This window comes from Coptis chinensis, chromosome 1 (assembly GCF_015680905.1).
Source record: "Coptis chinensis isolate HL-2020 chromosome 1, ASM1568090v1, whole genome shotgun sequence".
Taxonomy (NCBI): domain Eukaryota; kingdom Viridiplantae; phylum Streptophyta; class Magnoliopsida; order Ranunculales; family Ranunculaceae; genus Coptis; species Coptis chinensis.
Window position 1 is genome coordinate 38,280,396 of NC_141456.1, and position 18,253 is coordinate 38,298,648.

The 18,253-nt window shown below is 36.9% G+C and overlaps 2 long non-coding RNA genes and 1 pseudogene across 2 annotated transcripts; 1 reads left to right on the forward strand and 2 right to left on the reverse strand.

Moving 5' to 3' along the window:
• Positions 1-5,682: 5,682 nt before the first annotated feature.
• On the forward strand, positions 5,683-6,757 carry LOC147523869 (uncharacterized). Its single transcript, XR_015217732.1, has 2 exons — positions 5,683-5,956; positions 6,368-6,757. It is a non-coding gene; the product is annotated as an uncharacterized LOC147523869 (long non-coding RNA).
• Positions 6,397-7,601, reverse strand: LOC147523870 (uncharacterized). Its single transcript, XR_015217733.1, has 2 exons — positions 7,440-7,601; positions 6,397-7,322 (listed from the first exon to the last, which is right to left on the reverse strand). It is a non-coding gene; the product is annotated as an uncharacterized LOC147523870 (long non-coding RNA).
• Positions 7,602-7,672: 71 nt separating this feature from the next.
• Positions 7,673-10,292, reverse strand: LOC147523871 (putative pentatricopeptide repeat-containing protein At3g18840 pseudogene; annotated as a pseudogene).
• Positions 10,293-18,253: the final 7,961 nt, after the last annotated feature.

Consider the following 18,253-nt stretch of genomic DNA (forward strand, 5'->3'; position numbering starts at 1 on the left):
TATATCAGTGGTTTGTATTCCAAATGTTTCACTTCTATTATCAGAAGGTTTAGAGTAATAGTTGTTGTGTATTTCCCATCTTCCAGTATACTGGTATATATTGCGTGGTCTTTAATTTTGAACTTCTTGATGAAGTATTGTAGCATCTCTTTGAATGGAACTGGTATTATATCATCATATACAAATGACTGCAAAAAGTCATAAGTTAACACTGATGTCAATTAAACCAAAAAATTGTTTGAAAAAATAATAATTCAAAATTAAAAGTCTTACCTTTCCTTCTATATATGCTAATATGTAACTCACGTTTTCATTGTTTTCCATGATTTCCTTTATTGTCCTCTCTATAAAAGATTAACTACTTTTTCTGGCCTGATTCTCATATTCGTCGACGTTGTTGACCTAAAATTAAAAAAATGAAATTGTCAATCAGCTGCAATAATTTTAAAATAATAATAAATAATGTTATAAAGGTTAAACTATTACCGACTTCTTAGAACTACGAATATGTATCTCTAGTTCATTTGTTGGCTTCCCCCTGTGATTGCAACTTTCTTTCGTGTATTTGTTCCCACTTTCATCAAAAGCCTTGCAATCCTAAAAGAATTTTTTTGTTATTACAAATCAAATGAAATTGAGTTGATAAAACTTTTTTGAAGAAAAAACATTATTAATTCTTGCCTTAACCTGTTGTTTGTGGAGTTGAATGTTTTTTTTGCAAGGCGATGCAACTTCTCATATTAGACTGGCAAGAAACATAAAGGACAACAGTTGGAAAATAGAACTTGATCCACTCATAATCATTGCATCTTGCAAACAATATTCTTGCACCTAATTGCAGAAGTCTCTTCAATCAAGCAAATCATGACACACCAGTTTTACAGCAATAGGATCATATATTACATTATAAGATGAAACACTTTTATCTATGAAATCCGGATAATAAACAGGTTCAACACCAACAGACTCATTTGGCTCATTTACTACCACGCACCATCTCCAAAGAGGTAACCAAGGGAAGATCCCCCACCAGGAGCAACATGTACCTTTGTTGAAGGTCGGTCGAAAAAAACATCACTAAGTTGTGCAACCAAATAAGTAAATACGCAAATACACAATCAAATCAAACACAACAAATTTAAGATGAGCAAGAGTGATTTTAAAAGTATAACACGTTTTGTGCGTTATCTTTATTGAGTACATTTTCTATTAGTTATCTTCAAACAGGCGGGTAATGCATGTTTGTTCAATGATACAGTACATTTTTGTCCCATACTTAACTATCTCAAGTCCACATGCTACCTTACAATTGATTTTCTAGAAGAATGGATCTTGTTGCACACCATCCACTCACTAATAACTCAATCTATTCTATCTAAATAAAACAATGAGTTCTTCCTTTAAGAAACCAAAGAGACAAACTAATGAACATACTAAATTATAGATACAATAAATGCATTGTCCACTAGACATGGATATAATATGAATGATTCGGAAAGCATGAGATGAAGAGCATACCATGATAAAATTGCCAGTGTTCTGGCCATCAGCTCGGAAATAATTATTCGCTTGACTCCCTTGAATGCCTGTTGGAATCTGCTTAGCATTATCCACAGGTGGCGAAGCAGACTTCTTGGGAACAACAGGTTCTGCAGGTAGTGGTGCCTCACTCTAAGGAAGTGGAGTTGAGGGTTTTGGAGGTGGAGCCTCACCACTCCCAAAAAAATAACCCAAAGAACTTTGTCCCCCTCCACTGCTCACTCCATGACCCATTTTCCTCTAACAATAAATCTACAAACTTTCTTCCCTATATTAACAGATCCAAAAATCAATATTAACATATCTAACAAAAATTAAATTAAATTAACTCAAACATTGTAACACGGATCTAATCAAAAGAAATGCTAAAAACAAAGATCTAGTGTTTGTGTACCTTGATTTAACAGTATCATGAATCAGGTTTAATCCATGCATAGTTAACATCCACCTTGCTTGTTGTTGAAAGTGTTACACTTAAACTGGAACTCTAGGAGTCTCCACCTAAACCATATAATTACATGTGACGATTATCTTTGTTAGGAGGGTGCCGTAGGAGAGACAAAATTCCACCTAGAGAGAGAGAGAGATTTTATACAATATTTTCTACTATAAAAATGAATAAATGAGAGAGTAGATTTTATACAATATTTTCTACTATAAAAATGAATAAATGAATAATTCATAATAAATATTAGTTTTTTAGATCAGATCGGATATATCGTATATCCGATGCGGATATAGCCATATCAGAATCTAATATCCGAAATTTTCGAATAATATCCAATTTTTCAAAAACTTGGTTACAAATTTTCGAATATCTACATAGCCGCCTAATGTGAGCCAACCAAACACGTACAATACCTGATCGATAACTGAAATTGGGGAGAGATGAAACAAAACACTACTTGAAACCCTAGCTAGTTGAAAAGAGGGTGTCAATAGAAGTTTTAGCGCTCGACAGTTTTCCCCTTTTTTTTTTTTTTTTTTTTTTTTTTTTTCTAGATTGCTTTACCCACTGTAGGTTTATTTTTTGGCAAAACATTAGCCACCTTTTCTGTAGAAACGGTGGGGTAAATGAATGTGAGAAAACAAATTAGGAATTTTATGTTGTACCGTAGTATATGACATATTATATACCGCTATTTTACGAGACTAGTGGTATTTGCTTGTACCGAAATTAGAAAAGCCATTTTTACTGTGGGAATTGACTATTAGCCACCGTTATTGGAAAAATAGTGGTATATACCATTTGACCTACCGTGGCTAATGTGTATTTATGTAGTAGTGAATTGAACCTATATGACTTGGGATGTACAACGATAGATGGCAGCCAAAAGGTGCCAACGAAGTGATTGGTTGTTAGGGCATCACCAATGGGACCTAGATACGGGCATTTATCTCCAAATTTAATGGACCTTAAAGAAAAAATGCCTCCAACGTGGCCCTTAAATGGGACTCCAATTTAATCATCCTAGATATGTCTTCATTTCTATGGATGTTTATTCCTGTTCTAAAAATCGGTCTACGCGGCCGCCTAGGTGGTCTCTAGGCGCTAGGCGGTGCCCAACCGACTTGCCTAGGCCCTAGTCGTTTAAAAATTGGTGGACCGACTAGGCGGTCTAGTCATTTTTTTTTTTTTTGAATGATTAAATGTCAAAAAATAAAGGCCCGTGTAGGCTTAAGATTTGAATGAGTTTAAAAGACTTAAGTCTTATGTAAATTATATACCACTATAACAATGAGTATGTTTTTATATAAAGTCAATATTCATCAACTATTACGTATTTTTGTAATAAGTATCTTTGTTTGTGTTTATTTTTTGAGTTATGGTAAATGATTTTTTTCATTTCTTGTAGTATATGTGTGTATTATTATATATATTAGGAAAAAATTGCCCTATCGCTTTAAAATTGCCTAGAACTGCCTAGAAGGCCTAGGCGCTAGGCGCTCTCCCATTGTTTATAAAAGACCCGAAGCCTGAAACTTTGCACATGACTTCACTTAAGTCAGTACATGACTTCATTTTATGATTTTTTTCATCTTATTTCACGTATTATAAAGGAACAGTTATCTTCTCTGTTGGAACACCCATCAAAATAGAGTTTTAGCTTCTCGTTATGGCCTCCAAAACACTAACATGGCCCTGGGTTTTGAAGGCTTCGTGATGCCCTTAGCCTACCATAATGAAGGGCTTTCAAATTCTCCTTTGGGGACCAGAGAAAGGAACCTTCAGGGGAGTTCAGGGCTACATATACAAGCAAAAGTCAAAACAACGTACATAACCCAGTAACCCACCACTGGAAATTGAAGGCCCAACTCCCTTTTATTTGTTGCCATGTGCCCTAGCCCCAATGTATAACTAGATATCGGCTAAAAAACAAACCAATTCACAAAGAGACAAAACTAATGAAGTAGAAAAAAACATGGTACCGTTGGTACGGCTTTTCTAGATTAGATTATAGGAGCAGTTGGGTTGTCTAATTCACGCTACCTACCAAACTACTCTCTAAAACATATTATACACTTTAAATATATTGCTGAAAATATTGACAATTATTTATAAACCGATGAAGAAGAAACTCTTTTTCTCTTTATAAATTTTGATAATTCGATTTATAAATTTTGATAATTTGAGTTTGGATAGCATATCAAAAAAAATGAATTGGAATTTTGGGTGAGCAGTGTTTGTTTTCTCAAAGAGAGAGAAGTTGAAATTCTCACAGGCTCTTTATTGAAGAAAAAAATAATAATAATTCTCACAGGTTAGATAAGTGTCCCATTTTCTCACATATAGGGCTGGTCATCGAGTCGAGCTATTCGTGAGTAACTCGAGCTCGGCTCGTCGATGGCTCGACTCAAACTCGTTCGCACAAAAGTATGAGTCGAGCTTGAACTTAATTTAAAGCTCATTCTAGATAGCGAGTAGTTTGAGTTCGAAGTTCGAAGAAAGCTCGTGAGTTATTCATGAAGCCTACTCGAAGTCGGCTTCGAAGCTCGAGTAGTCATGAGCTACTCGCTTTATAAGCCCATACGTAGTATATAATTTATAATTTATACGACATTTTATACTTTATACCCAACTATAATTTACAATTTATACTAGTTTTAATGTTTTATATATATTTTTTTCGAGTTTGAGCTCGAAGTTCGAAGTTTAAACGAAGATAATCGAACTCGAAGTTCAACCCGAAGCTCGAGCTAAAGTAAAACGAGTCGAGCCGAGTCGAGCTCGAGCTATTAGTATAACTAGGCGAGTCGAGCTTGAGCTTCAATATTAAGCTCGAATGCGAGTTCGGGTTGAGTTTCTGCATGTGCGAGTCGAGTTCGAGTATAGGAAAACTCGACCCGGATAGCTCGATGGCCAGCCCTACTCACATACACAAGCTATGAAGTGGAGTTGAGGGTCACGTCATTTTTTTAGATAATAATGCATTAATGCTTGAGAGCAGAGGTCAACGGTCAACCCAAGGCTTAACCCCAAAAAAAAAAAAAAAAAATCAACCCAAGGCGTCTGCTAACAATTTTCAATTGTGAAATATTACTTCAATTGATCCACGTCGGCAAGATATAACCATATCCTATTCAATCATAATCTATTTTCAATCTATCTAATCACAACAACTTCACTACTTAACTATGCATGTCAAGATTATCACCCACACCATGGTTTGGTGCACCAAATCACAATAGAATAGTGAATGAAATTAGCGGATTTGCGTTTTTCAACCCAATGGTTTTTCTCCATAGGCTGTAAAAAAGACTTTATATTTGACAACTTCCTAGCCACCATCAACAAAAGAGTAGGGGAAATTGACATTTTTTGACTAAATTAAATTCCCAATTCCCCATTTTGCCCCTCTCTCTTACCTCATCTCTCATCCTCATGGATAGGAAAGTAAATTTGACAAAATTAGATTCTTGAAAATCAATTATGTGGGGACTTATTTTCTGCATGCCATTGTCAGTGGCCCTGCCATTCTGCTAAAACTCGCTCTCTATGTAAGTAAATTAATAGTAACAGCGTTGACAGGTTGGAGTTTTGATGCGCCATTGGATCACAAATTTCGTCATATTTGGTGGAATAGTGCACCATTGGACTTGGCCTTACGGTCTTGAGTACTTATTAGTACGGATTGGCTTTGCTTGTAGTTCTCCACAAAGGAGACCCACAAGATATAAATTATATTGATGATAGATTAATTCCAACATCCCCACATCATCACATGGTATTCAATCCTCTATAAATTAGGAGCACACTACACATAAACTTCTCATCCTCAGTGTCTGTTGTCTTTCAACATTTCAAGAAAAATGTCTCATTTAAAAGCCTTTTTTGTTATGGGATTCCTCCTAACTGCTGTTCTTTTGGTTATTTCTTCTGAAGTAGCAGCAGTCGAGAGTCAAACTGTTGAAACTGGTGAGTCTAATTATTATATACGTGATGTATTAATAAACCTAATTACCTTCTTTCTTGTACCTAGTTTTTGAAATTTCTATGATGTTAAAATATGTCTACGAGGAACACCAAAGAATAATCTAGTTGTGAGATACACGTTTGCAAAACAGTAGTGACTCGAGTTGCGACACAATAATACAATACATACCATACCACACTGAAAGACAGTGCTTGAGCCTTATCAGCATTGCCTAGCTCTTAGCATACCTGAAATGCCACCTTCTAGTAGTATATGTGGTAACGCCTAAATAAGTTATATGTTCATTCTTGTAATTTCATTATAGTACATACATTATCTCTTTAAAATTTTATATTAATTAAGTAATGCATTAATCATTCTCATTAACAACTCCTGTGCTATTTCGTTGGCAGAGAACAAGGAGAGTTTGGAGGATGCTAAGTATCGTAGATACCATGGTGGACATGGTAAATACCACGGTGGACATGGGAGATACCACGGTGGACACCACGGTAGACATGGTTGATAAAACAGTAGAGGGGGTTGGTTACAACGGTGGAGGAGGCCGTGCGTGGTGGGTGCCGTTATGGCTGCTGCCGTTGTTGCAATTACGTTGTATCCGAAACCAAACCCCCTAGAAACACTATGTATGCATCCCTAGTTTGATATAAATAAACTCACGGTGTAGTGTATATACGCCGTGTTTGTATTTGAATAACAGCAGTTGCATTGAAAATATGTTGGTTCTGCTTTTACGGTTGTAAATACTTCCCGAAATATATAAATTTCAGTATTGAACCGAAGGACATAAAATTATATGTAAAATATGTTTTTTCGCTAATGTATTATATGTAAGAGTTCATGGTTGTTACAAAATATAAAAACATAGGGACACACACTGCTGGTGACACTCCATAAGTGAGACAGATCCTCTCATTTTCAGTCGCCATTAAATAGATAGTGTCAAACTGGGCATTTCTATATGAGACAAATTCAGAGCAAGCTTGGAACCACACTCCGATCATAGTTTCTTATAACCACATGTACAAGCTACCTCTATTTTGCTAGTTACTTCCATGTTCAGCATAAAAAGAATTGTGACTCCCAAATACAAAGAAAAAGATCCAGTAACTTGACATGAAATTCCGAATACATCCACAAGCAGAGTGTCAGATTGCTACTCCATCTGTATAAATTTTCACACGAGGAGGTACATTTGAATGCCAAATCACGTCAATAATTTTAAGATCATGTCTATCAGTAATACCAATGCTGCTCATTAACATCATTATACATACTTCCCTTCAATATAACATTCACCTCCACTATCCATGGCCTGAGTAAGTTCTGAGCTGATAACAAATTGATCTGCAATAAAAAAAATAACTGAGTTAACGTTTCACCAGTTAAAGAAAATCACAGAGGGAACAACGTACAGGAAACATTAAAGATCTCTCTGCCTTCCAGAACATGAACAGTTGGTACCTTTCTGCACAACTAATTTCCACGTGGAGAGCGTTCTAGAAGAAAGAATGTAGGATTCCCGTACCATCTTGCTCCAACTAACATTTTCTTGCTGCTCACTAGCTACATCATAGCTTCGTTAAAGGGAGAGGAGGTCATTGGCTGGAGTTGCCCATAGCGAAGTATCATACGAGGTTACTCAGGATTAGGTACTGCCATCATTCTATCGAAGATGTTGACTGAAATCATTCAGGAGTGCATCTTCCATTCCATCTTCAATGAAATCCCCATTTATCCTTGTAGGCCTGAAAAATTTATCATGGTATTTGCAAGATCTATAATCCTTTGTCCTAACCAACAATCATCTGGAATAGTTCACTTTAATTCCATTACTAACAATCCATTCCGACTTTTTGGGCCCGATTGTACAAGACGGATAGCACTCTTTATTGCAGACCATATCAAAGAGATTCTGTAAAAAGATAAATCGGATTGCCACCCCTGTTTAGGTATTACCTTTTCATAGAACTGAAGCATTGCGACTGTATGGTAAAACTTCCGGTACCAACCTGACCATGGAGCTGAAAATTTCAGGTATTCCTTTTTCATAGAACTAAACCACTGCGACTGAACAACATGCACAACATCCATCTTGGGTTAGGCATGTGGCAAAATGGTGTACCCCCTGAAGGATTTGCATAAGCAATTGATCTTTTGCCAATTTCATGATCCATCTCTGAAGTTGATGAGAAAAAAAATATCAATATACATAAAGCACGAATATATGTCAAAGATGTTCTCATAACAACTGGGCATTTATATCCAGGATTTGGAGACTTTTTCCCTTCACGAATACTAAATATAAGCTAGTTAACATAGAGTAAATAGCCTCGTCTTGTGAATGAGATCTATCTCCAGAGGTAAATATACTTTTTGTATTCTCTATATACACCCAACTACAACCAGCAAGCTTCCTGACTTCTCCTCCTCTCATCTTTCCCCTTATCCTACACATCTCCCTCCAGTTTCCTTCTGCAGCATAAACATTAGCCAATTGCACATATCGAGCCCCATTGTCCGCTTCTATTCTTAACAATGCCTCTTCCGCTTCTCTGGCCAACTCCATACTCTCATTTGTCATGCAAGCATTCAAGAACGTTTCCAAATCACAGCGTCTCGCTTAACAGGGATCTCTTTCATCAACTCCACCGCCTTGTCTAAACAGTTGGTTCTCCCATACAGATCAACCATACAAGAATAGTGGTCAATTTCAGGTAATATTCCATAATCTTGTTTCATGGAAGCAAAGTATTTGTCCCCTAGTTCAACTAACCCAGCATGTCGACAAGCTGAGAGAAGCACTATAAAGGTGATCGCATCAGGAGTGATACTGCTCTCCAGCATCTCCTCAAATAGTCTGATAGCTTTATTTTCATATCCATGACGAGCATAACCAGCTATCATCGAATTGTACATGACCCTATCTCTACAAGGTGCTCGCTTAAAAATTCTTTCTGCATATTCTATCTCGCCACATTTTGCATACATATCGGCCAAACTACTTCTCAGTCTCTCATCCAACTTAATTCCCATTCTCACCATGTATCTATGGATCTGCTTTCCAGGATGTAATGCTGCTCGTATAGCACACCCACCAAGCACATTGATGAGAATCAAAGCATCAGGAACTTGTATTTTGTTTGTGTTGAAATCCAAGAAAAGTTCAAATACTGCATCACAATTCCGCAATCTAACATACCCAGAGAACAAAGCCGTCCAAACAACAGAGTTCTTTTCCTTTAATGAATCAAAAAGTCTCCTTGCCTCAACCATGTCCCCTCTAGAAGAATGCCCCACAATCAAAGAACTCACGGAGAAAACATTTTCAGTCCCAGTCGACGCATTGACCAACTCTGCATACTCAATATTATCACACTTGCAGTACATATCCACAATGCCACTACTTATATATGGATTCAAACACAACCCATTCTTTAAAACCCAAGCGTGAACTTCCCTACCATGTTTTTGACTCTTTAGACTGGAACAAGCACTCAGCACGGAGGTAAAAGTATGCTCATTCCATCTCATTCCAATCTCCCCCATCAGAACAAACAACTCTAATGCCTTTCCCAAACATCCATTCTGAGCATACCCAGATATTAACGTGTTCCAAGACACCGTATCGTTCAACTCAGAAAATCTCCAAAACAATTCCGAAGCCATATCCATATCCCCTTCCCAATAACAAGCCGCAACCATGGTATTCTTACAAACTAAATCCAACAACCCACTACTCCCTTTAAACACTCGAAGCGCGTCATCAAAACTCCCACATTTCGAATACATATCTATCAAGGAACTCACAGTGAATGAGTTCGAGTCATTAGCTGTTTTCACCATGCACGAATGTAGTTGCTTTCCATACGACAATACCAATAACTTGGCAGTCAAGTTAAGCATTGTCGTGAGAGTGAACTCATCAAATGGTGTCCCAGTATCTTGCATGGAACTGAAAACTTTAACACCTTCGAGCTCTAAAGAAGAAGTGTTTGCATAAGCGGATATCATGGTGTTTTAAGTAACGGAATCCTTAAAAGGAGTAGAATCAAAGAAATGCCGAGCTTTGGTAATATCACGGTTGTGAATGTGAGCACTAATGATAGAAGACGTTTCTGTCAAGCATTTCGTCAAAGAGACGATGAGCTTCTTGTATGGAGCCATTTTTTGAGTAGAGATGGATGAGTTGGTTGGACGTGAAAACTGTTTGGAAAATACCGGTTTTTATTACGTGGGCATGGTTTTTGAGTGACAACCTCATTTTTGACTCGATAGGTAATGACTAAATGACGACCCTAACACATGCAGCGGCAACTAATATATGTCAGTAGTCTATTTCAGAAAAATCGACCGATATTCCTGAAATACCATACAATTTCGTCATAAGGCCCCATAACTTCATTTCCACGCAATATTTAGTCTTAATCCCAAAGGTGCCCTTGGGATATTAGTAAGTAGTAATAGCTGTTACACTTTAAAAAGTTCACTGTCGCTTTCGGCTTTGTTCTTAAACTTTACAAAACAGTGTCAAACAAGAAGAGAGAGAGAGAGCAGAATGGAGAAGAAGGTTATAGTGGTGTGTGTAACAGTTGGTTTTCTTGGAATTTTAGCTGCTGCATTAGCTTTTGCTGCAGAAGCCAAAAAGATTAAGGTATCATCATCTCTCTTGTGTTGTTACGTTGTACATGACATGACTTTACTATAGCCAAAACTACAAGAACACTGACAGTTAAAAGATTCAATATTGAAGAACCAACCTTTCTAGTTGAATGTATTCATGAGTCTCTGTACAATAAATTTCTTTTAGACCGTCAAAAAATACTTTTCCCGATTGTTTCATTACTTTGGGATGTCTTTACTATCCTGTTAATGAAATGGAGAGAGAATCCAACAAGTAAAATGGGGTCTAGAAAATGTTCTATTCAGTAAAAAAAAAAAAACTCCACCATGCCTAGCCGTATGTAATTTTCCATATATAAGTTTCATTGCTCCATGATCAACTTTAGAATGAAAATGATTTTATTTCTTATGAATCTCTACATATTACATGTTTATATAGTTTTCATACAATTGCTAAGATAATGACAAGTGTCCTACTCTATTACAACTTCATAACTAATTCTGTTATGAAAATTGATTCTGTTGAGACTGTTGCACTGACGTGGATGCTTGATTCACTGGATTACACCCCCTCAAGTTTGTGTTTGGTAAAACACACAGCTTGCGTTGAAGAATAGAAAATCTTGCAGAGGAGAGACCTTTTGTAAAAATGTCAGCTGTTTGGTCTTGTGTGCATATATATTGAAGCTTGATGCAATTTGCTGTTACGAGCTCTCTGATATAATGAAAATCGACCTCAATATGTTTCGTTCTACTATGGAACATAGGATATAATGAAATAGCACTGACATTATCACAGAGTAAGAGAGGTGGTTCTGACAAGAATAAGTGAAGATCTTTCAGGAGAATGCAAAGCCAGTATAACTCAGCTGCTGTGTAGGCTAATGAACGATATTCTGATTCTGTAGATGACCTGGAAATAGTTGGTTGCTTTTTAGAACACCAACTAATAGGACTAGAGCCATAAAAGATAGAAAATCCACTTGTTGATCTTCTAGTATCAGGACAGCCAGCCCAGTCCGAGTCTGAAAATGCTGTAATCTTTTGTGATCCTTTTGTTAACCAGATACCATGTGTTATTGATCCTTTTAAGAATCGTAAAATTCTTTTAACAGCTGCCATATGAGTAGTTCTTGGTGTTTGCATATGCTGACACACTTGATTCACTGCATAAGATAAGTCTGGCCTTGTCCATGTTAAATATTGCAAAGAACCAACAAGAGGTCTATATAATGTGGGATCAGATATAATATCACCAGAATGTATATCTAATTTCACTGTACTAGAGCAAGGTGTAGATACAGGCTTTGCATCCAACATATTTGCCTTTTTCAAAACATCTAAAGCATATTTACTTTGTGACAGAAACATGCCTTGAGCTGATCTAAGTACTTCAATACCCAAGAAAAAATGAATATCACCAAGATCTTTCATAGCAAAGTGTTGATTTAACTGAAGAATGAAATCTTGACAATATGAAGGTGAGCTTCCTGTAATTAGAATGTCGTCAACATATACAAGAATATAGGTGATTGAATCTGCTGCAGCTCTTATAAACAGTGAAGGATCTGCCTTGGCTGAAATAAAACCATACTCAAGTAAGGCACCCATCAATTTTTCAAACCAGGACCTTGGTGCCTGTTTAAGACCATATAAGGACTTATGAAGTTTACACACATAGTCAGGTTTACTTGGATCAACAAAGCCAGGTGGTTGCTTCATATACACAGTTTCTTTGAGATCACCATGAAGAAAAGCATTAGATACATCCAATTGCCTAACTCCCCAATTATTCTGAACTACAATAGTAAGAATCAACCTGATGGTGGTTGACTTTGCAACAGGACTAAAAGTTTATGAAAAATTAACTCCTGCTATTTGATGAAACCCCTTGGCAACCAGTCGAGCCTTAAACTTGTCTATAGTACCATCAGAATATTATCCACTAAATGTTGAGATGAATGAAATGGGACTAGTGTCCATGTATTGTTATGGAGTAAAGCATTATATTCTGTTGCCATTGCTTGCCTCCAATTTATATCCTTTACAGCTTGAGTGTAGTATGTAGGAACTATAACTTGAGGATTAGACTGTGATATGTAAGCTCCAATAGGATATTTAGATGCAATGAAGACTTTCTTTTTGGAAATTCCCATTTTTGATCTTGTATTCATAGAATGTAACTGAGGAAGGTGAGCTTGTTTAGATCGAGTTGGTTTAGTTTGAACTTGGTGAGATGGATCTGTTGAAATAAGAGGAGTTGGCAGAAGTGGTGGTTGAGAAAGTGATGTGTCAGAAGGTGTTATATGTGCAGTGGTGACATCAGCAGAGGATGAAGACATGTCAGAGTGTAGGAAAGAAGGAACAAGAATTTTAGTAGCAGATGGAATAGAAGGAATTGATGTTGGCGTTGAATTTCGAAAAGGAAATGAATTTTCATTAAAAATGACATGTCTACTAATATAGATTCTTCCAGTGGAGGGATCAAGACATTGATAGCCTTTATGATGAGGGCTATAACCAATAAAAACACACTCTTTGCTTCTAGCTTGAAGCTTGTTTGTTGTATAAGGCCTTAGCCATGGAAAGCATGAGCACCCATAAACTTTGAAGAAAGAGTAATTAGGAGTCTTTTTGAAAAGTTTTTGAAGTGGAGATAGATATGATAAGGAAGGTGTAGGAGTTCTGTTAATAAGGAAAACACAAGTTTGAAATACATGAACCCAAAATTCTGGTGGAATGTTGCTTTGAGCAATGAGAGTTCTTGCCATTTCAGTGATATGACGATGTTTTCTCTCTGCTAAGCCATTTTGTTGTGGTGTATGAGGGCATGAATATTGAGTGGAGATACCATGATGTTGAAGAAAAGTCTTGAATACTTGACTAATGTACTCACCCCCTCCATCAGATCGAAAAGTTTTGATATGATAATCAGTTAGGTTCTCAACATTGGTTTTAAATAATTGAAACACAGTAAGAAGATCAGACTTTTTAAACAAATGAAAGATCCAAGTGAATTTAGAGAAATCATCTATAAAAGAAACATAATATACATGCCCAAGAGTAGATGGTATGGAAGAAGGACCCCATAGATTAGTATGCACCAACTCTAAAGGTTTAGTAGCTTTATTCAAAGACATTGAAAAGGGAAGTCTTGCACTCTTTCCAATTTTACAAGCATTACAAAAATCAACACTAGTACATGATGGTAAAAGATGATAGTCAGTGACAATTTTCTTTAAAATGAACAAGGAGGGATGTCCAGTTCTGTGATGCCATAATGTTGAAGAGGCCTTTTCACCAAAGAAGGTAGTATGAAAAGCAGTAGATGATGACTGAAAAGCTGAAGGAAGGGATGCTTGTGAAGTATGCTTGAACTGCATAGGATAGAGACCATTCTTATGTCTCCCTTGGAAAAGAATCTTTCCTGTTTTGTTGGCCTTTACATAAAAAGCAAATGGAGTAAATGTGATTGAACAGTCATTGTCACTTGTGAACTTATGAACAGAGAGTAAATTTTGTGAAATTTGGCACATGAAGTATATTTTAAAAAAAAAGTGGAATGTGGTGTGTGTAATAAAGAGTTTCCTACATGAGATATAGACGGACCTTGTCCATCACCAACAATCACTTTGTCATGGCCATCATAATCATGTGAGATCATCGATTTTGCAAATCGGGGAGTAAGATGATTGTTGGCACCGAGATCGCCAAGCCGCCTAGAATCATGCCCATACACGTTTGAGTAACTAGAAGCATTAGGAGTAGAGACATTACCCCGATCATAATAGTTACTCGAAAGCATTCTCGAGAAGAGAAATCAAAGCATCCGAATAGTTGTTGTATGCCATTCTCCTAGCAGCCATTGCTTGAAGTTTCAACGGTGGAATTCGACCTTGATACACATAATTCATGCGGTTGTAAACAATCCACAGCGGTATGATTAGTTTTTCCACAAATCACAAACTTTGCTTTGAGGTAGAACCAAGAGAGTTGTTTTCTTTAACTTGCTCACTAGAACCAGAATTCGAGCTTGAACCTCGCATTGGATTGAAACCATTAGAACCGCGTCCAAAACTGTTATTCCTTCCACCATAAGAATGATTATTTCCACGACCTTTGCCTCTGTGATAACCTCTTCCTCGATTCATTTGATTGTAATTTGAGTAGAATGCTTGAGGAGCAGAATCAACCAAAGCTTGATGTCGTGATAGAATTGTGATTTCTTCACTGATAAGCAAACCATACAACTCTCAACCTTATTGAAGTACCAAATGCATCATATTCAGGTGTAAGACCATTTAGAACATGCGTAACCAGATCACCATCAGTTTGTGACTTTCCAGCAGCCATTAAAGCATCAGAGAGGTGCTTAATTCTTTGTAGAAACTCAGACATGGTTGAATTACCCTTTTTGGTCATTTGAAGTTGACTTTTAAGCTGATGAATATGAGAACGTGTTGTCACATCAAATCTTTTCTCTAACAGAATCCACAATTCTCTTGCAGTTGAACAACCAATGACATACTGCAAGATTCCTTCAGAAATAGTTGCGTTTAACAAGATTAATAAGGTTTGATCCATTTTCTGCCAATGAAGATACTCAGGATTGATAGTAGTCGTGTCAGCAAGAAATTGATTTGGAATTGATCTTGATCCATCAACAAAATGAAGAAGATTATTGCTTCTCAACACTGGCATGAAGAGATTTCGAGTAGAAAATTGTCTTTTGTAAGTTTAATGGGAATGAAATGATTTATGTTAACAGAAGTCATTGAAGGTGTTGTTGAATTCATTGTTTTGGTTGAAGATTGAAAGATGAATACTGATCAATCTTGATCAATTCAGATTAGAATTGAACAGAGAAATGAGATAAACGAGTAGAGAGTAATGAGAATAGAGTGAACAACTTGAATAATGAGAGTAATGAAGAAGGAAAACTTAGCTTGTTGAAGCTTTAATAACATTTTAATGGAGTCTCCAGAATCGCCTTGTTAGCTTTTGAGCTGATGGCTCTGATACCATGATCAACTTTAGAATGAAAATGATTTTATTTCTTATGAATCTCTACATATTACATGTTTATATAGTTTTCATACAATTGCTAAGATAATGACAAGTGTCCTACTTTATTACAACTGCATAACTAATTCTGTTATGAAAACTGATTCTGTTGAGACTGTTGCACTGACGTGGATGCTTGATTCACTGGATTACTCCATACATGGTGATATGAAACAATTTGAAGTATACCATGCTGCTGTTACATAGGTTTTGGGTAGGTTTGGTACGGTCCAACTGTTTTGACTAAATTTTCTAAATGTGTATAAGCATTAGAAAACAAGCAGTGGAACGAGGAAAGCTTTACTATAAGTACAACCTTGTTGGTAGACTAGACTTCAGAAAGCTCAATGTGGAAGAAGTTAAGTAGAATTGCATTGGAAACTTGGAAGCCAAAGGGAGATTGGAAGATCATTTCTCTTGGTAAAGGATTTTTCATGATTCAACTAACTTACGAGGATGACTGGAGGAAGAGATGGTGTGGCGGTCCATGGAAATTCAAAGATCAAACTCTTCGATTAACAAAATGGGCCTTTGATTTGATTTCGCGTCGAGGTAAAATCTAGTGCTTTAGTTTGGATAAAGTTTCCCAAACTTGGACAACAATATTGGGATTATGAAATCTTGATGTCTATGGGTAGAGGACTTGGCTATCCCGTTAGTGTTGACAAACATACCGCAAAGAGACTATGGGTTTTTGCTTCAAAGATTGGTTGAAGTAGATCTTGCGAATTGAAACCGATACCAAACCCGGATACTTGTTGAAGGGGACGAGCACACGTCTTTCCTTCAAGAAGTCGGTTGAAAACTCCCAAAGTATTGTGGTCATGCAAATCTGTTGGGCACCTTGTTGCAGAGTGCAAGGCATTGCAAAAAGGCTTTTTAGGCGAAAAACAAAAGAGTGATCGAGAAACAAGCTGAGGATGTGCAAAAACAGAAGAAGAAGAAGAGGAATAGAAACAAGAACAAAAATGTACCGATCGAACCAACAAACAATGTCTCGGTTGAGACTATGGGTACAGTTCCCGTTGAGGTGCCTACTACAACGCCAACTGAGGTGGTTCCAATTGATGTGGGCACCGTGGATATTGTAGTTGAGCAGGATGCACAAACACAAGATGGAACTGATCACATTGATGCAATACCACAAGTTGGGGTAGCAGAACATATAGTTACTGATGTTGTTTCATTGCTTCCACTAGCTGTGGAAATGCAATCAATGCATCCTTTGAATGCACCGCAAGCGGAGGTTACAACTACTAACTGCTCTCTAGCTGTTGAAAATTTTGTTTCTCCAACTCTGTGTAGTCTTACACACTACATTGCACCTCCACTAAGAGTTACTATGGCTGAAAATACAATTGTGCCGCAAGAGAATAGTCGAGCAGCTGATTCCTATTCTCCCATTGCGAGGACTATGAAGAGTGGAGCTTTAGAGCCCGATTCCTCTTCAACAATGAGAATGGCTGAGTTCAATTCTTCTTCCACTACTGGAGAGGGAAACAGGCTCAAATAATTGAATGAGGCAAATTCACTGCTAAGATCGGTTAATTTCAATGACCTCACAAATGATGATGAAAAATGTCGAGGATGGTAAAGAACCATGGCAAAAGATAGCAATAAAAAAGTATAAGCATGCATGGATGTCGTAGGAGCATGTTGATGACAATGATAACTCACAGGATGGTGATGAACCATGGCAGTTTCAAAAGGAGAAAGGAAGCAAGACAAAGGGGAAAGATATGGATCTGACTCCTCTTCCACCAGGGGCAAGGAAAATTCCGACCAAGAAGATATAAATGATTTACTTTTCTTGGAAATACACATGGTTTAGACAATAGAATGAAGGCATTATCACCTTCATGGAATTTATTTTTTGGTTTCAAAGTGGGAACTTAATCCATCCCGGGTGGTACTTAACCCCTAGTTTGTAACCTTATTATTATATATAATATATTTACATTTTGCCTGCAAAAAAAATGATATTGCTCATATATTGCTATGGCTATGGCTTGCGCGCTTCAATTCCCCAGTTGCAAGTTTTAACAAAATTGTTGTATGGAGCGCATAATGAGCATCTTGAATAAATTATTATGCTGAAACTGATCAACTACTATACGAGTGGGTTAATTATTAGCATAGTATGAAGAAGTGGGGGAAGTTTAGTGTATTCCATTCAAGTCTTTGGTGAAGAAGGTAGGTTACAAGCTAATTCTTCTGGTTATGAATGATAAAATACAAATTGTTCAAAGGAATTAGAGTTTACTTGCTACAGAATGTGATGTGGAGTTTGCCTAGCTCAAGCCCTCAACTATGCAGAATTGACAACTGTTTGGTGTTTCCACTGGGGATGCCAACTAATTTGTCTTATTTTGGTGGGTATAAAGTTCAAGAGTAAAGCTCATGACGTATTATTTTAAGTGTGAACCTCCTGAGACATGGGGATGTCATGTATAAATCTATTAAGAAACTGCCACAATGTGGACATATCAATTGGTATGGCAAGAATATAGAGTTGTATCTTAGTTAACATTTTAGTTTAGTTCAAGGTTGAATTTTGTGATTTGTTTGTTGTTATAGGCTGATTATGAATT